Below are 20809 nucleotides of genomic sequence, written 5' to 3' on the forward strand. Positions count from 1 at the left end.
TGATCCGTGTACGATTCTCTTCCAGTCTTGCTGTTTCTGTTTTTCGTTCTGTTATATTTGTACAAGTGCATGTTGCATTACAACAAATGCGAGGCTTTGAAAATTCGTACTTGCTGAAATAATGTTCGACAATAATTGATGCAACCATGTGAAATTTAATGAGTAAAAAGTTTTTCTTCATCTTCCGAATATCCTAATATTTGTTCTTTTCAAATCTCATTGCGATTTTTGCTTTTCATTCAATCTCGTAACTCAATATGCTTGTACAAAAAATTGACGAGTAAAATAACGTTTCCTGATTTTTACGGTTTGCCAACATCAAAATCTCGCGATTTTACAAATATCCAATTGCATTTTTCCTATACTCTGTATATTTGGTAGATATCCTTATAGTCCGTTTGGTACTCGTGAGAAACTGGAGGATCTGGCTTAACGGACTGAGCTAAACTGGAGGAAATTATTGTTTACTCGACTAATGTGCTTCTCCAGTGACACGAGGGCAAATATTTCCACGAGTTAAACATTCGGTATACCATGACAGAGATTGCCCACCGTTCGTTAAAAACTGTGCTCCATGCCACGAGCACTCTACGAAGCAGACAAAGCCACTGCTTAAAATACTCTAATATCGTATTGAGGAACTATGGAAAAAAACCGTCAAACCAAAAAAAATAAAATGTTTATGAACATTAATTCGTGACCCTCGAGATCCTACTCCTGCTCTTGTTATGAAACATAATACTGCAACGTGAAATTACGAATGATTCCAACACAGATACACAAACCAATTTCCTGTTCAAATCAACCTTCGTATTTCGACCTTCGTGTTACAAATTTCTGATTTGAATTTGAATATTTCTTCTGCATGTGGAAAGTACAACTTTACTAGTACGTGTATGCATCTCTTTTGTGATGGAGGAATTTAATCAAATCGATTTCATGTTTTCAACAATATCCATTTCCATATTTTTATATTTTTATTTACAATATTCGTAAGAACCACGCAACGAGGAAATTCGATTTTATTTTCCATGTTCCTTCAGTATCATGACAGATCCATTTGCACAATTGGTGAGTTTTTGAGAGTCGTTGGAACGATCGAAAATCTTCAAACTTGAAAAGACTGAGTGTATCGCTTTTCTTCAATATTTCCTCGATTTCAATGGATTCACTGAAGCGATAAAGATGACAGGATTACGTGGCAAAAGTACTTCGAATTCTCATGCCTACAGGAATTCGGCCGTTCATATTATTTCGTGTTTCTAAGAATTGTCACGTGTGTGAATTATTCTTTTTTTCATTCCTTTCGATTCTTGTATATTTTTGAGAACATACGATGAAAATAATCAATAAAATGAGATCGTTGGTGCTGTTTCAAATAAAATTATGTAATTCGTTGTATTCAATAAGAAACAAAAAAAAATTAAATAACTAACTTTGACTAACTAATTTTTAATTTTTAATTTAAAAGTTAGTCATCGACTAACTTATGATCAAATAAGAAATGATAAGTATCAAGGCAATTGTGTCGTGATCGATTTGTGGAGTTCGAAAATCAACGAGAATGTTTTACTGATTCCTGATCCCGAAAAAAATCAATTTTTATTTCCAAACAAATTGATATTTAATCAAAAGATATAAAAGGTGAGAAGATTCATACCTTTGGATTCATCATTCGGTCATCGGATGATGTAATCGAATATCGGGTTTTTTTGGAATCTCACTTGAATTTAAAAAAAGACGTTATTTTACAGGTGCAATAAAGTACAGAGAAAAACAAATACTTTCATTGAGTTCTTGGTTACCAGCATAAAAACGCTGAGGGAATCATGGGATGTACAAACCCCCGAAATGAAAGTATGAAATGAGACATTTGGACGTGATGAAAATTCCGTACTCCCATAGCATTGAATCTGGGTCGAAAAAGCATAAATTAATAATTCAGTGGGATAAAAGAATTCAGTGGGTTTATCAATTTTATATTAATTTTTCCGTAGTAGTTGTAATTCTTCTGCTCCGTATGAATCTCGTATTTGCCCATTTTATCTCGAGTAAGCGATGTGTGTTCGACCGAGAGGATAAGAGGGTCAAATGACAGAAAAATAATACACACGAGTAGCGTCGTGAACGTATAATGAAAGAGGAAAACCCGAAGAAAAACTTTCGGAGGTTGTGTGCTCGTAAAAGTCAGATGAACGTAGGGCAAGGCTTCAGCAACCTCTGGACTATTATTTTGGCGATAAATCTCCATAACGGTGTGGGGATACCGAAAAGATCGTGGGATTTTTCGAGGGGAAGAAAGCGCCGGAAAATATCAGTTACAGCAAAGGCTGTTGCGCAAGGGTAAATGGTGGTCTGGCAATTTTCAACCTTTTATTTTAATGGAAAACATAAGTTCGAAGGATTAAATAGAATATCGAGGAAATTTGTTTTTATATGAAAAATTCATGTCATTCATATTTTCATGCCCACTTGTCCTTTCAATATCTTTTTATGGCTGCACTCTTCGTGCCACGAAGATCGATGTCACCGCCAGATGTCATCAGTGAAAAGGCACCTTCACGTCTGCCTCTATCAGTTCGATGAAAAAAAATCTGCTTCCTCAATTCCTGTCTTTTATTTTTTTCTTCTCTCTCCGACCTCCTCTTTTCAGTTCGTTTTTATGTGCAGTTGAACATTTTCTTTGAGATAAGCCTGGTTGACCAACGAAACCTTCATTCCATTACGACTCGCTGCTGCCCACAACAACAGTTGCGAACTCAGTGTACTGGAAACGACAGGACGATATTTATGAATTCATACACACCACGTGCTAAACGAACGTAGTTACTGTTTCAACGATTCATTCTGCATTGATGACCTTTATCCTTCCATTTCGTCAATATTTTCTATCACAAGTGAATTCATTTAACAATACGAATAACGTAATTATTAATTGGTCACGGCTTATCGAGCTGTACACTATTTTTCGTAAATCCAAAATCAATTCTCTCTCCCCATAAAGCTTTAGTAACTGATGAATATTTAATGGAATTCAATTATACTTGGTGGAAAAATAATGCTGAGCGTTTGTTCATTATCGGATCAAGTTATGGAAAATTAGTGATGAAAATGGAAGCTGAAAACAATCGAGCGTTTCAAATATGGAACCACTCCCATAGTTTGTGTGAAAGTGTGCTTTCAATTCGCACAATTTACTGACTGATTTTTAGTGCCTCTTCAAATCAGTTTTTCCTTACCAATGCGGGCTCTCACTCGTTCCCTCTATTCTCGTCTAGTTTTTCTCTGAAAAAATTCGGTATGATTTCTATTATTAATGATCGTCTACAAAGCTCGTCGAAAGGAGCTCAAAGGCTACTCTCCATAATCAGGAACGAACCCATCAGAGAATATTCCACCGGCCTGATCTTGGCTGCTACTTTGATCCACCTGGGGCAGGATTATCCTCAAACGATTTCCGGTCAGCCATCCACTATGTTCAACTAATTATATCCTTCTAATAAAGCCCTTTGAAACCCAGTGAATTTTCCGCTAATTCATATCATGATCCAATGGTTGTTTGGCCTGACCTATAATAGCAGCGGGAAGTGAATATTTTCACCTTTACGCTTATTGTTTTGAACGAATCATAGCAGACACAGTTGAGCTGTTTTATTATTTGGATCAAGTAAGGCTTGTTCCGATGGTTCATCGAAGGAGAAAATTTGTATTAAAAACTTTTAATTCCTCAATGTCAAGGCGAGTTGAAAGTTTAAACTCTGGTTGAATGCTCCAACGTTTTAGCAAGGAAATCATGAATATTTTAGGAATGAATGTAATCTGACTGGAGTCTTTCGAATCTGGTAAAAAGGCGTGTCCTCGTACAACAAAAATCGTTGATCTTTAGTCGTTTTTCTGATAAAATTAATTGTCAAGAATTACTCTTAACTCCAAAACCTCTGAACTGGTCCGGAGTGAAAAAAAGGGAGGAAAACGAAGAGAGGTTCATAATCCAACGGACGTGAGAACGCGCTTAAAGCTTCCGTGGAAGGATTGTGCGGTAAGAACTTTATTTGTGAAGTTTAAGCTCGTTCAAAGATCAGCGCATCTGAGTCGTGATATCTTAAGGACATTTTTATGTCTTGCAGCCCCCTTTCTTCATTCCATTCTCACTCCGTTTTTCCCCCGCTTTTTTTTTATTCCCTCGTAGCCATAATCTTCCCGAACTCACCGATCTGAGTTTTTTAACGACTGTGAACACAGAGAAAAAACATTTGATGACTAACGATCTAGCACGGTGTGTCATATTCCATAATTGCCTTTGGATTATCCTGCCGTCAGCCAACACTTTTATGCAGATTAATCTCACATTTGAGTGAAAATGAAAGAAAAAAAAAAAATTTTTTCCTTAGAAGTCTCCCTCAGGAATCCTCAGTCAATGAAATCAAAGGAGAAAATCCAGCGACAGCGTTAATTTCAAATCATCGAAGTCTGCGAGACAATGAAAGTTGAAAAAGGTGCGAAAAATGTTTTTCAAATTTCCACCCATTCAATTAGTTTTTGCTCAGCAGAAGGGCTAACAACGAGTAACACATTTCATATAAACTGTTATTGCACAGGGTAGAAATCAACCGTAAATTCTCAATCATCAGAACTCTTCGTACATTATTTAGTAAACCGAACATGCTGGTTAATATTGTCTGAGCCACTGCGAGGGACCATCCAAGTGAGAGGAACAGAAAAGCTCTCAAGCACTTCAGGCTTGACCATACACGATTATTCGGTCAATTGTGGTCTGATTTAGGAACCAAGGGGTAGCAACCCTTCTTGGACGCAAGCCATTCCGACACTGATGTTAGTCGATAGCTACTGATTGGTAGGGTGCACACTCGTCAAGCTGTTCCCTCTCACGGTGACACCGATAAGTCCCTTCTTTGTCGTTTCTCCATTCAAGCACTGCTTCTATCTCCCGATAATTTGGGAACATCCGATGGAACGGTCCTGGCTATCGAGGGACACCGTGTCGTCGTTCCTGCTCCTTGTAACCCACCTTCCAACTATCCCTGTGGTCAAGCACACACCTTCGAGTCGAGTAACCTCCCATCCTCGCAAGATACTTCATCTTTCCGAGGTTCACGTGCACTGTATCTTCTTCCATTTCTATCGGTCGAGCATTCTGTCGCTTAACTACCCAATTATCTCTGGACTTTGAGCCACTTATTTTTCCAGAAAAACGAAAAACTTTCGTGGCTCACGTCGAAATGATTTTTCATGCCAGAGTCGTTAACCTCTCGAATCTTCCAATTGAATTCGACCGATGGGACAGCATGTGTTTTCAACATGAAAATATTCACATTAAAAAAGGGTTTCGTAGAATATAAAAACGCAGCGAATTCAAAATCTTCGTCGGTCGTCGTGAATTATAAAACGTTGGAATCACAACCGCTGACGGAATCCAGGGTTCAAATCGACATGGCTTCTAATCTACGCACTCCAATGTTTCGTGTCACGTTACACGTGTCCTTGACATACACTTCATGCCCTACAGGCTCATTACTTCGTATAAGGATCTATAGAAATCTTCCCTTTCTTGCACAGCGAGGAGACCTCAAGTCTGGGAATGACTTTTCAAATAATAATAGGGAGAGAGGCACATTTTCTACCCCCTTGCAAAAGACAAGTTCGTGTATTATTTTATAGTTCTGATGATAGTCATAACAATAAATTTTCCTACAATATATTGCCATCTTCTTAATATACACATATAATGGACCTGAAAATGGCATTAAAAGTACAAAAAATATAATGAAACGAATAAAATTTGAATAGCTCAGTTTTTGGAGGTAACTGCTTACGTATTTTGAAGCGATGAAAGGTTTTTTATCGAGGTGAAGGATTCCTTTGTACACTCTTTGCAGTAAAAATCTTATAACGACAAAACTGGAAAAGCCCCTTTATTAGGTGGAATGTAACTTTGTCAGAAAATTAACGAATTGCAGACGACGAAACTCAATTTTGTATTTGACTTTTGTGGGATCCGCACTCGTGTTCCTTATATTACACGAATATAAACGATAGAGAGTGTCGTAATTTTAACACTTGAGGGCTTTTCTCGCCTTTTCATTCTCGATCCTCTTTCGTATCACTCGAGCGTTTACCGCAAGAATTTCTGCATACGAACGTTGGGGACCGGAGAAGTTTCCTTCCACGCCCACTCAATTGACGAACTCGCATAACGTAATTCTCCCTTACAAGTGCACTTCAGCTAATTGGCAAGTTGTTGACGGGAAATGAGAACCTCACATATTGCGCAACGATTGGTCAGGCTTTCTCCCTCTTTTGCGTCATCATGATCAAACATGACAGAAGTAAAATCAATAAATCGCGTCTCTCTTTTTATTCCCTAGAATTTTAAACCTCCCCCTCTGACATGCCCTTTTCCATTATCAGCTTCGTTCGCCAGTCATAATAACTTCGCATATCGACTGCACACAGGGGGTTCGCTCTTCGATAAAATCTTCAATCCAAGGTGCATTTTATTGTTCGATACAATTTATACGTGTATATTATTGTGTAAATAAATAGACGTTCGTGGGAAGAAATGGAAGTATATCTATGGATTTATATCCACACCTTGTATCGGTGTTTAAGCATTTGTATGCATGGGCCGTTTCATCGGATGAATATCAAACTACACGAAGAACGGTTATATTTAGTGTGAAATTCACTGTAAAATTTATCGTCGTATCGACTGTAGGGACAAGTTGACGAAAAGTATTTATTCCTGTAGCGCACTATAAAATTTCAAAGATTTTGCGTAATTTTCAGTTTTATAACAGTAAATATTGTAGATAGAACGTCGGAATTTACTAAATACTTTGGTAAAGTTCCTACTTGGAACAATAACTATTATTTAATTTATAGGAAACTTCAATTCTTCAAATAATTAAATTTCTCTCCGTCTACCTTTTGAATGAGTTTGCATTTGCGATTTCGCTACAATTTAAAATGTTGTAGAACTTATTCAGAGCGATTTGTGCCATTTTACTGAACTTTATTTGCCAATATTTTTTACGATATTGTTTTTATTTCTTATCGTCTCTACTTTCCGATCAATTTAGCCATGGTTTTGTCGAAAATTTCCGTTCTTTAACGTAGCTTTCGAAAAAATCTTTGTTTCAGTCGACTCAATTTTTTATCCTGTTTTCTGTTGGAACCGCATTTTTGAGGACGTAAAATTTCGAAGCCTAGTCCCATCGTGGGCAAACCCTCATTACAGTTTTTATTTTATAAAGTTTTCTACTTTCTCTGAGAGTACTTTCAGTGTCTCAGAGACGACGAGATGAAAAAAAATCCAGAAAAATGACAGAAATGGTTTTGAATAAGTACTAAAACAGATCCCATTTGTAGCGAGATCGAAGATGCAAACTCATTCGATAGGGAAATTTGAAATGGAATTTCCTATATTCGCGAGAATTCTTTATTGTTAGTAAAACTTTGGACTCGCATAAAAGAATTTTCATCGATCCTGGTTATTCGTTGAAACTGTATTCAACCCTCAGATATACAAACTCGTATAACTTGAAGTCGTTTTGATTTTTGATATCCTGAAATCGGAAAAAATCCATTCATGGCTTTGGTAGAATCCGAAAAAATATTTTAGAAATAATTTTCTAGGGCTAGAGATTTTTTGAGTTTTTTAATACGAGACTGCCCTTGAACTCGAACTCCGATCCAAATTCCCTGTCAAGATCATAGTAGACACAATTTCATAGTGCTGATTTAACCATTTTTGCTTTGAAATTCTTCTGGAATGGTTGGGAGAATTATAAAGCAAGAATGAATCTTAGAAGATTTGGATTCATTCTCAGTGCAAGAGGCATCATTGGATCAAATAATCTCTGGATTTTCTCAAATAATGACAATTACAGTAAAAACTGACATACCAAAGCCTCTACGTGACGCGATGTGATCGCTGTTATCACGCCATGGCCAAGAACAACTCGTGACTTCTTATTGGAGTTAAGGCGAAAATTTGTGACGATTCTAATTGATGAGGAGGTGAAATTCAGCGTTGTTTGTTGACGAGTAAATATTGAGCTTGGAATGGATCGAGGCCTCGTGACTTCCGTTCCACCCACTACAATTAATGCGAGGGTTCCAATCTGCTCGTATGATGACACGGGTTCCAAGATAAATAAAGAGAGAGGGAGAGATACAGGCAGTGTGGATATAGATATGTATTGCGGCTGATATCACAGCTATTAGTTCATTGATGTACCATGACTTTGATCTGCAGGTTGATGGATTAGTGGAAACGTAGGCGAGGCTTGTGTGAGGAGCTTTAATAACGTTAAATCATTAATGGCTTTCGAGCCCGTTTCACATGGTCGGAATATGTTGTTGCCTGGTTGTTTTACATTACAAACGATAGTACAGGCATCCTGGTCCTCCTTTTCAATACTTTTGTCCCATTGGCTTTGTGAAATTGTTCGTTGATACTCTAAAATTTGGACTTGGCTGAATTCCATAAGGAAAATAATAACCCAGGTACTGCTCTGCATACGATCAAACTATTTGCAGTCCTAATCAATATTCCTATCGTCGGTTTTAGCACCGAATCAGCCCACTTAAGTGGCTCCATAACCGAAATGAATTATCACTCGAATTAATAAATTCGTCTGTCAATATAGACTTCAAATATTGTGTTGGATCTTTTTTATGACGTGGTCTCCGGCTCTGCTTCGATGTTTACGACTAATGACAATTGATCTAATGCATTTGCGAAGATTGCAAGAACCAATTCCATTATCATCGTCTTTCGCCTTGACCGGTAGCAAAGTAATGGTGTTACATTATTTAGAACGGGACATTGACGGCGATCCAACTGACGATCGTTTGTACAGTCTCGTGCAGTGCACTGAAAAATATGGCGTTTGCTAAGTTTCATAATTGCTCTAACAATTGAGGGGCAAGGCAGTATAAACAGCTTGTTGGAGGCGTGTGTTTGAAGTTTCAAAAGTTACTAAAATTTAGTTGAGGGCATCGATGTCATCGGGGGAGTAGAAAATGAATGAATTCATGTAAGCCTAGTTAACGAAGAAACCATAAAACAATTCGTAGATTTTTGTGTGGTTTTTTGACATTCCGAAAAGTGAACCACCGTCATGAATATAGAAAATAATCTGCCAAAATATCGCAGGAGTTTTCTCAAGTTCTTTTCTACGGACAACTTTCCCGATAACTTCTACTCGAGTTTTCGCCCTTCTACGGTTCTCGGACTCGCGTGTGAAGCAAGATTACGAAAGACGGAAATTCTCACGTTGAATTTTGAGACCACCCCGATTTAATTAGAAAGCTTCGGAGTTTACTTGACTGCGACTTTAATTACAATCCTGAGTGTGAAATTTTCCGTTCAATGGCAACTGCCCATTCAAGGATCATTTACTTTGGTGAAACGTGATGAGACCGATGTTAAACGCTGGATGAGTAATAGAGATTCAATTATTCGCGTGCCTTTGATAGTCGTTAATCCGAGCCACCCGATTGGTGGATGCTTTCCATTGATATTTTCAGTATCTTCGAAATCCTTTGGTCGTGCATACTAAATAGTTGTGCCACCAATTTTAAACATCATTGTAATAACACGACAAATAAATTGAACGAGTAAGAATGATTATAACAACCATAATGATGCGAACATAATCAATATATTTTAAACTATTTCTGTCACCTATTTTAAAGTTTATATGAATTTAATACGAGGGAGTATTTTATAAAGAAGATTGTAGTTACTCCTGCACATTATGCTATCATAACTTCAACTTTAAGCATTTATCTCATTGTTGGATCGTGAATTGAGTGGGTGCCAAGCCCGTAAAACTCCGGTTGTTATTAATTGATGGAAGTGTTCATACCGAAATGTTTGTACGTGTCTCGACGAAAGTGCTAAGTCGCGAAAACTCTTAGAAGAAAGCGAGAGATAGAAATATCTTCGGAAGGAAAGAGACACGTGGGAAAATCTTTCATGTACCATCCCGGAAGAGAGTGTTTTAGCTATTTCACGTATGAAACTAAATCCTTTCGGCAACACTCCGCTGATCTTTCGAGACGTGTCTTTTTCTCTATTCGATAGCAGGGAATTCTCGTAACTCCCTGAATTTTCCATCCCATTCGAGGCGTCTGGAAACCTCCAAAACTACATTGCTCAACTTGTAGCGCATTTTTCTTACTTTTTCTTATATTTTCGTGGCCTATTTTACTCTCTATTCCGATCGTCGTCACCTCATTCCCATTTCCCCATCTCCTGCCTTCACTTCTTTCCCTTTTTCCTTTTCCTTCATCGGACTTTCTTTACTAAATCGTGAAGCATTCCATGTATGTGTCGAAAATTCATATATTTTCACCTCTCACGCTCTCGGTGAGCTCCTTCTTTTCTTGAATCATCGCCCAAAAGCTTCCTAACGTGTTATCTCGTTCGAAAATTTCTGTCGACTTTAACATTTTTCGCCTCGCTGATTCTCGCGTCACAAACAAAAAAGCTTTATCTTCAAAACTTTAGTCCTCGAATCAACATCATGTACTTGAGCTATGAACACAAAAGTGATCGAAATCATAAATTCTTCGTCAGAGTCTTTTAAATATAACAAAGAAACTTTACCCTCGAATAGCTGCCTGGTTTTGGATGATTGTTTATTTATAAATTCAATTTGAAACTCAGCCCACTAATGTGATCGTTGATTTATTTACATTTTTCCTCGTCGAAATATTCAATCACGTGAGTTTTTATAGCAAGGCTTCATCAGATCAAACACAAACATATTAGTCATCGTTATTAATTCACTTATCTCTATTGTAGATAGATTGTAATCAAAAAATAAGAAGAACCTTAATGTTCGAAGTGTGTTCACCCTGTAAGATCCTTAACGATAAGAATGAAATTACACCAAGAATCTTTTGGCCCTCGCTACAAAGGAAAGGCGTTCGAGTGTCATAAATAGAAGGTTTTATCCTTAGTGTTTTAGGGCGGAGAAACCCTAAAGTCCTGCAGTAATGCTGATAACAGAAACGGTATATTTCAGGACGTATCCGAGAGGCGAAGTGAAAAACAAAGTGAACTAAAATTTATCCCCATCAGAGGAAGATAAATCACGAGAAATGTCGTCATCCAAATTTTAGAAAAGGAAGAAAATCCCGACGAAGTATCCACAAACAAAAGCTAAACTTTCGTAAAGAATTTTTAGAATTTTTATCTTCCAATTTCCTATGAAAAATTCCATACTTTATCCGACACCTTTTTTTGTAACAAAGGAAAACGTGCTGTTGCGATCAGTCATCAAAATCGCTCATCAAATTCATTCAACAAAAGTTAACATTTCGAGTAAAACTTCATGCCCATAACAATTTTCTTACGCTCGAAGCACGTTTCCAATATTTTTTAAAGTTGTGAGAAAAGCAGCACGTGTCCTTCGGTATGTATTTTCATTAATCTTACACGGAGAAGAAACGAAAAAGTATAGTGACACAATTCAACATCTCATTTATCTCCTCCAACGTAGATTACATTAATCTCTTGCTAAAAAAAAAAGAAACAGAAAAACTTCTTTCTTTACGACGTAGATGACTCTGCTACGTGTACGCCAAAGTTTGCAATCAAGAGAGCGTGTAATAACGCGTATTAATAGTTGTCTGAATGGTACCAGGAGGAACATCTTGTCACGAAAAGTTATATATACTCCATAGGATCTTCTTCTCACTTCTCTGTATTACGTGGCTTTTAGCGAAAGACTTTAATTACTCAAAAGCATCACAACTGCACTGAACAACGCAATAGTCTCATAATCATTTGCCTGTATCTGTGTGTGTTTTTCTTCTTTTTTGTTTTTTTTTTTTTTTAACAAAAATACCTTCCATTTTGTGACACCACGTTGCAGTGTTGAGATTTTTCATGTTCCACTCAACAGTTGTACCCATTAGCAGTCACGGTGGGACCTCGCCCACCGTGACACTATTGAAATTATAATTACTCGAAAACACTAAATGCCTCGAGCATTTGACATTTTTTTCATGCTCACTGAATTCATTCGTCTGTATGATAGAGAAGTAAAAATTTTTTTCTTTCTTAGTGACAGTTATCTCTGTCTTTATGGCTGCGACAGTAACTACAGCGATTTTTTTACCGAATTGAGTATTTGTAATTATGCATGTGAGAAAACTTTCTAATTGCACGATCTGTGCTGAAGAGTTAAAGGAAATTGAACATTCGTATCGATTATCATGATTGGTTTTTTCGAAAGATTTTTTAAGATGAAAAATTAGCGAAACGAAAATATAATTCGAAGTACCCAAATAGACTGCAAGCCTATGTTCGGTGACGTGTGTGAATGACTATGTTTGATAATCATATTTGCGAGACTGGCTAAAAAAAAATGTACGTTTCCAGCAGGAAATTGTTCACAGTAGTGTGGAGCAAGAGCTCAGATGTACTTAAGAAGTTTGAAACGAAACAGAAGCCCGCAATTAACTGCTTCCGCAAAGTCAAAGTAGAAAAAGTAACAGGAAGTTTTTCTCTAGATCCGTGTATATCCAGATCCGTTTTTCTCTCACTTTCTCTTTTTTAAACTCTGTCTGCAATTTTATTCTCTTTGCTTTCCTGTCTGTCTCTTTTTTCTGCTCGTCTTTTTTCGCTTCAGCCGCTTCATTATTTTTTTTTTCAACTTTTTTCTCTCTCTTTTCTCCTCTCGTTTGCTTTTTTTACGTCAAGGAGCGTCCTCACTCGGAGATCCATTGCTACCACCGCGTCTTTGCCCTAACGCGACCAACGAATCTACCGAATCCAGTGATTACTCTGAAAATGAAAGAACTTTTCTTCAAGGTAGCTTTTTTCTACTTAACCGTCGCCTCTGGGCCTGAATGGATTTGAATAAACGCCGGAATTACATTCAACGGGCGAGAATAGAAACCTCGTAAAAATTTGGAAACTCGGGAATATAAACTGCACGTATTACCGAGAATGAGCACCGAGTTTGGCCCAATTAGATTTGAAATTATTCCTTTCCAATTGTTACCAAATTTTATTTTTGCGCCTTCATTGCAAGTGAAGTGGATTATGAGATGATAAAATCGCATAATTTTTATTCAAAAGAGTTCTCAAAAGCAATGAAAACTTGATTTAAAATTCACTTCTCTAGTAAATTAACTTCATCATGAAATCAAATAAAAAAGTAATCAAGAATTTTCAGTAACGAAATATTTTTACGAACTGAAAACTGTAACGCGCACACATGAATCAAATGAATTCACCTTGGCACTCTTTCCAAAGGAATCAGGATATGCTGAAGACTCGAGTAATGATGCATCGATTTTTTTTTAGAAATTATTCAAAATTAAAAGATAAGTAAAGATTTAGAAATTAAAAAAAAAAAAAAAACAAATATGAAATCTTTCAGGCGTGACTGAACAATCGTAGTCCATACGTGAATAAACGAATTATTCGTATGGCTCATCCGTAGAAATATCGAAAGTATCGAAAGTCGGAATACTATAGCACAAGCGCAAAGTAGATAAAGCAGGTTATAGTCAGCCAAGCAGCAGCTGTCGTATTCCTTGTTCCTTGTACCTTTTCCACTTCTCCGACTCTATTATTGATTTATCCTATTCCATTTCACCGTACCCACACGCAATTCTATTCAGTTCCCTTTCAATTTTTTTTCTTCTATTTAACAGAACCAACGAAGAGGCAGTAATAATAGGAGTGAAACGAAAGTCTATATATTTTTTTTCCCTTCTTGCGAGGGAAGCTTGCCAGACATGTGAGATGCATTCATGGAAAAAAATGGTCATACTCCAATTAAATATCGCACAAAAAAGCTTTGTCGATGATTTTTTTGAGTGATTTTTTTTTATCTCGAAGTTGACGGAAGGGATGACGAACTTTTTATGAATTTTTTTTTTCATATTCTTGATTCCTTTCCCAAGGGCTCTTGTCTCAATGCTTCCACTAGAATTAACCCAAATCTTATATCTATCCTCTCTTCTACGAGAACTCGATTGAGAAACACTCCAGGGTGAGGTGTTTCCACCAGTGACCTCGATCTGCAGAATATTGCTATCCTATTACACCTATCGAATTTCCACCTGGTCGTTTCGACGTTTCCCAGTGTCGGTTTAGGAAAATTTATTTTTCTACCTATTTCGTAGAATGAAGACGGTTTCTAGCAAACTCGATACGTTCAAGAGGGGAAAAACTCTTTATCCTTTTTCCTCTATCATAATAAGCATGTGGGAAAATATTATGTGTGAAATCGTGAGCTCTGAATAAGTAAATCTTAAATCGAATATTTGAAATTTTTCATGCACGAACTGTTTTCTTGCACTTTTGGTGTAATACAATACTGCAATGTTTGAATCAATAACATTGACTGTAATAAAATTATTTAAATTCGAGAATTCAGTAGAATTTTCAAAAATTTTGGTCTTCATATTTATATTTTCAAAAAGTGTGAGATGTTTTATGAGTCTCCAATTATTATCAAACACGATCGCACGTTGGAACTCGCATATGGAAGAAAATTCTTTTCTCGTACGAAATTGAACGTCCATTGAACACGCGATAATATTTATATAGATATAAAATCGTCCTCATTATTTTTCATTCGGTTCACTCGACATCGTACAGTGTCATCCCTCCACTTTCGCACTCGAATAACTGATTTATCAGCGAAAATTCCTTAGTATGAAAGACTCTCAGTAATTTGAAGTTGGGCATCTGACGACGTGGCTTGACACTTTATAATTTGACATTCGCTTGAATTCATATCGAATGTGTATGATGCATTATTATTCAACACGTTAATTTTTCTACTCTGTATTTTGAAATTCCAATGAAGTATTGGAAAAGTCAACTTTTTATTACGTTAATTATGGAGAATATGAAGAGCAGGAGGAAAAATTCTGCCCATTTCACTTCATGTAACTTTGACCCAATTAAAAAGATTTTTCGAAATGCTTTTCGTTAGTAAAATCTTTTGATTACTTACAATAGCATTTTGAAATATTTATCAAGATTCAAACAAAGTGATCAATGATAAGAAAAAATGATTCTTCTACTCAAAAAACTTTCCAGTAGCAGTGAAAAATCATGACTTTGTCGTATCATGTTTAACTTTGTGAAGAAAAAGTTGTAGACGCAGATATGCAGGTAACTGATTCCGACAAGTTTAAATTATGCTCTTCCAAATTGGGGTAGCTATCAGCTTGATAATGAAGGAGGTACATGATCCTTCGAGACTTACAAAGCCGGAACAATTTGTGACATCATTAATCATGCGGAACAGGCCCTTGACAGCGTAGAGGGATGAACAACACCCACGGAACACGCCTGCGTAAAGTGGGTTGAAAATTCTAGTGAAATAATCGTCCCTTGTCTACATTTGACGAAAAATTGAAAGGCTGGAAACACCGTCCTTCATTATTTCATCGCGTAATTTTGACTTGTATTCCAGCTGAAATTGGTCCTTGTCAATTTTCATAATCTTTTTAAAATTGAATAAAACCCGATCTTTTGTTATTTCGCATCGAACAGGAGTGTAATTTGCACACCCGTTAATTATACATATTAATTTTCAGTACCAAGAATGGAAGGAGAGATGAATGGACATCGAAACGTAAGCTCATGCAGTGAATACCAGTTCAGATAGAGGGAATGTTCAATTATGGAGAAGCTCCATTAACGGTGCTTGCATGTTTCAATAAGCTTAGAAACTCGAGTTTTGATTTCCCGATCCGTTGAATCTACCAAATCGAGACAACGAACCTCCAGCTGGGGATGTCGATTGTTGAAAGTTTCTGTTAAAGCATTTCTCGGCTTTCTCATCTCGCCGATAATGAAAGGAACGTTTACCAAGAGTAAACTCTGTCGTTAGAATTCAGTGACAGTTGAGCCAACTTAGTTCTCCCGGAGTCACTTCGATCTGAATTCATAAGTAGCTCCATGCGTTTGTGCTTTTAGCACAAAAATTGTTCACATTCGTTTACTTTTCGTCGAGCTCATTCAGCGCTGTTGAAGAATAAATTTTGAGGCTCTTGACACCCTCATTTCGGTGTGTAATAGGCCCGAAAAGAGCCAACGAGAAAAAACGAGATACGAAATATCCAATAAGGTATGAACCTCGGTAAGAACCCCTCCGCAGGAGGGTATATAACAACGTGCCTCCCTATTTCCGGGTTAATAATGGCCTAAACGATTCAAACCGTTTCTCCTTACCAGTGAATGGATTCCACCTTTGTGGAGAAAACCATATTGTATAAAAAACGGGGTGTACAAAATTGCTTATAAAGTTTACTAACACTAATACAGTATTTTTGTACATCAATTCCATGATACTCGTTCGAAGTGTGTATGATGCAAATGTATGAAAAACATTTGCAAGCGACATATAATCGATAGACGATGATGGATGGCGTCGAAATTTTCACTACGGCAATGTTCGCCTCCCTTCGCAAGGTAAAAAATAAAAGGGACGTTTCATTATTATGCGAGGCAAGTCCGATGCTGCATCGACTTTATAAAAAAAGGAACATTTCGAGTTCCATTTTCCCACCGGGTTTTTCATCGTGGTTAAGAAATGCTTTTGGTACATCGCAAATCCAGGAACCCCAGTTTTTAAGGCCTTGGTCTCTCAATCGGTTAACGACGACTCTTCGGAGTGTGGAATTCGTTTCGTTTGGAAATATGCATATGGGAATATTCACTCTTGAAAAGCTTCTCGGAAAATCGTAACTTTATTTTATCATCGATTTCTCAAAACCGTCGATGCGGTTAGCGAATACGTTGAACAAGCTAAAGTCTTCCAATGTTGCACGGGAGAAATTGCTCTCCGACGCACGGACACGCAGATCGGTTACGCGGTCATCCAGAACGGTGACCTCGCGTTTATGAGGTTTCGAGTAGTCATTTGAGACCAGGGAGCTTCAGCACCGAAGCTCAAAGCCCTGACGATGCAAGCTGTGACGTTCGTGGAACTTCAGCAGTACGATCCGGAAACTTCAGACTTTTGTGACGATAGTGAACGTGAAACTTGAAAACTGTATCCTGCTGCGTTCATTGTAGAACGAACTGACGAAAATGTACCGTCCGTGCGCTAAAATCATTAGTAATAAGTTCACATGACAGAAATGATTTTAGAAAATAAAACGTTATTCTTGAAACTTGATCAGCTTCCTTTTTCATAAGTTCGCAAATTAGAGTATCGTAAAATTTGACATTTCGGTAGTATGGTAACCTCGAAGAGCATGATTTAATGCTCCCCATCCAACAATCAATTACCAGTCGCCAGGGTTTATAGCAGGGCTTGCCCTTTGTGGATTTAGCACCGGTGTGTCGGATAACGCACGAGTCTTGTGTCATATCATAAAGGTACACGTAGAAGATAGGCGACTTTCGTCCCCGTTAAGAGCTCATTGCGTGAGGAGACACGAAACGTTTTCGGCTCTCGTGAACGGAGGTTTCGTGTTCCCTCTTCTTACGTGGCTGGTTCTCGGCACAGCCCGCAAAATCCTTAACCCTGAACCCTCCTTGTCGTATACCTACGAACTCTATTACACCCAGATTCAGATGGAAACTGTCTAGCCACCTTATACGCATCTCTTGGCGTATGAGATGCAACGAGATTACGTGCAGTGTTGCAGCTTCGTGCTGGTTTTCACCCCGAAGCATTCTTTCTTTTCCGCTGGACTCGAACGCTCAGTCCCGCATGAACGTAAAATCTACTGCTTTACGTGTTCAATTTCATCCTCAAAATACGATAGGAAATTTCGCTCGCATCTAGCCTCGGATGCTTCGTACGACAGGAGTAGTTTCATAGAAATTGCAAACCGCTTAAGTTTCCTTAGGAACAAAAAATCGATGTCTTGAGAATTTTAATTCCTTGGATATACTCATGTTCATCGGTTTTATCATTTCTCTGAAAATTTTCAGTCTTTTAAAATAGCCTCAATAGCCTTTGATTGAATCATCTTAAATGTGATCGAGTTTAAACTACACGGAGAAAACGGATTCGTTTTGTATCGCGAGGAATATATTATTTTTCAAGAATTTAAAAAGTATTTAGGCACCGATTACAAACAGCATAGTATTTTTTAAATTTTGCCATTTTTCGTCCCTTGAATTCTAAATAGCTTTATGTGGATAGCAAAAATTGATGCACGTGAGAACTATATTTCGTTTTATTTTCGAGTGTTATTCATCATGTCAGATTAGCACTTACTGATAAGTGGAAATTCTTTGTAAATCACAAATGTTCACTGTCAGCACAGTAAATCCTATGATTAATACACGAATATACACCGAATATGTGTGCCATTTTACCATGCATATAGTTTTTTTCAGAGTTGCCCGAGCATGCTTTACAATGTTAACATTTCAACTGACTGAAAACATTTTTTACTATGCTTATAGAGAAAAACAGTTCTGAGTATTTTGAGTAAAAGGCATGGGTATTGATCTTTTTACCATGGTGGATAGAACAATTCTTATCACTGCTCTTCGAATTAATGCTGCAATCCAGTACGCATGTACTGTCCCCGAGATACTATATTTCTAGTACTTTCCTCTAGAATTTTCGGCCTCGTTTTCTCCGTGTATTGAACGATTGAGCTTTATAAGAAAATCTTAAACGTAGTAACATTTTCCTCCCTAGAAGCTTCAACGACCTTCGAAGTTTCTTCACTTCCTTGTCGAGATACTTTTTGTTTTTAAATTTTGCAAACAAGATAGTCCGCATGGTTTTCCAGTAACGAAATCAAGCTTTCAGGCCCTCTATCCAATATATTCCATTATCGTCATACTAACCGTATTACAAGAAGGTAGACTACATATGTTCTCCAACAGCGTCAAACGCTTACGCACTATAGTACACACGCTTATATATATTCGGTAGCGCAATTTACGTGTATATGAACCACACACGGTAGCCGCTTGCCAGGACTGCAAACCTCTGATGATACGACTACCGTCCTCGAAAGGAATCCTGGTCTAATTGGAAATCATCATCGATTCTGGTCGCTGCAGAAAGCTTCTTCCCTACAATGCATAATTAAACAGCGAGAACGTTGCATCGTTCATGCGAACCTCTGATTCATATGTTAACTAACTTTGATAGAATATACCATTGGGCTATACTCAAAGCTCTGGAATATTCAGAAACCATACGAACAATCATTTGTCCATGACGTATGCAACTATCAGATCAAGTAATTTGAAATCAATTCAGTGCAACGGTATGCATGTTTCTCATTCCTCCGGAGCATCATTCACTCGACGTGTTAGACCTCGTGTTAGACATTACCGCCAATATAACTCGATGAGGTGGAACGAAATTAAATTCACGTTAATATATCGCAAGAATCCTCTATCCTATTATTGCAAATCTTTGAGATTTTCATTGAATATGAAAATCCTCTCGGAGTATATTAAGATTTTCGGTAATTAATCGAATGTTCAAAAACGTTGTTTCAAGACGAACATTAATTACGACGTTTTGAGGAAAGTTAATTCACGTGAACGTTGAAAATGAAGAGTAAAGAAAATCGCGAGTTGAAAGTCACGCATTCAGCTTGTGGCATATGTGAGGAAAGAAAAAAATAGAAAAACAGGAAAAACATGTTGAAGGGTGACAAAAAAATAAATGGAGCAAACTCAGCCTGTGTGACCTCGCGTAAAAAGTTCCGACGAGGAGGACAAAAAATTTCGTTTCTATCTCTCCAATCCAAATACCCAGGGTGAATAATGCATTGTCCAGAATGATGGAATTTCATGGAAGAATATGAGTTAACCCACGTCATAAACTCGAGGACCTTCTCCTAAGTGATACTCATAACATTCGAATTTCATTGGCCTCACATTTTCTGGGCGCCTAATCCAAGTACGATTCTATCATTTAATAAATTCATTTAGAATTGAGCATTATCATATGGCTGCTTTGAGGAAAATTTATTGGAGCGGTTGAGTGCTAAAAGTATCATTTAAAATGATTAGTTTATTGTGGTCGAACTGTGACGACTGGATATTTTGCTTCATCATTAGAATTCGGCAAAATTTAAAGTTTGATACTGTACGATAGTTTAATGACGTCCAGTAGGAAATAAAAATACGCATATAATCCATTTTTAATTCTAAGCCAAAAGTTTCATCATAGAAAGTCTCCAGGGCCGTGAAAACGACCTAAAAAAAGGTGAAGAGATACACACGTACAGAAAAGAGAAACGATGATGCCGGCTAGGTCCTATCCGAGAACGCAGATGAGGATGAATTTATAAAACGTTCACGTCTCGCACTCGTCGAGGCAAAGCAGCCCTTGGTATCGTTCAAGTACGTTCTTTAGCGGCCTCAGGCTGAAGGCAGAGTGCAGCTTATGTTCGGCTTGCCAAGAATCCTGTGCTTCAAAAGTTGGTTTGTAACACGGAATGAAGAACGCAGCTGCTACACGACGAGATGATTGACTTGCATCTTCCTTCCGAACATTCAAATTCTCTTTGCCTCAACCGACAGCTTTTTCATTCAAATTTTCATGGAATGAGAATAATTAAGCTCTAATTACTGAACATGTCGTACTGAGACCTTATTAAAATCTAAATAAGTTGGGATTTATGAAAAATAAAGTTCCTTCTGAGAGGGTCTCATCTCATTTTTCGCTAAAAATTAGTGGAAACTCGTCCGCCTGTGCCCTGAAAAATTGCAGATAGAAAAATACGCTTCATCGCATCCAATGAAAGGTTGATGGAGTCAGGAAACTCGGTTTTCACGTGAAGAAGACACGAACGATTCTTTTTC

The 20809-nt window shown here is 37.5% G+C and overlaps 1 protein-coding gene across 4 annotated transcripts in view; it reads left to right on the forward strand.

The window, feature by feature from the left end:
- Window positions 1-20809, forward strand: part of LOC122419088 (tachykinin-like peptides receptor 99D) — a 104563-nt gene that overhangs the window by 23839 nt on the left and 59915 nt on the right. Inside the window, exon 2 of one of the 4 annotated variants that reach the window (XM_043433362.1) lies at window positions 15607-15644. The exons of the other annotated variants lie outside the window; for them this stretch is intronic. The gene's annotated coding sequence lies outside the window, so the exon portion shown is untranslated. The remainder of the gene's footprint in view (window positions 1-15606; window positions 15645-20809) is intronic. 4 annotated transcript variants of the gene reach the window in all.

The sequence above is a fragment of the Venturia canescens genome, chromosome 1 (assembly GCF_019457755.1).
Source record: "Venturia canescens isolate UGA chromosome 1, ASM1945775v1, whole genome shotgun sequence".
Taxonomy (NCBI): domain Eukaryota; kingdom Metazoa; phylum Arthropoda; class Insecta; order Hymenoptera; family Ichneumonidae; genus Venturia; species Venturia canescens.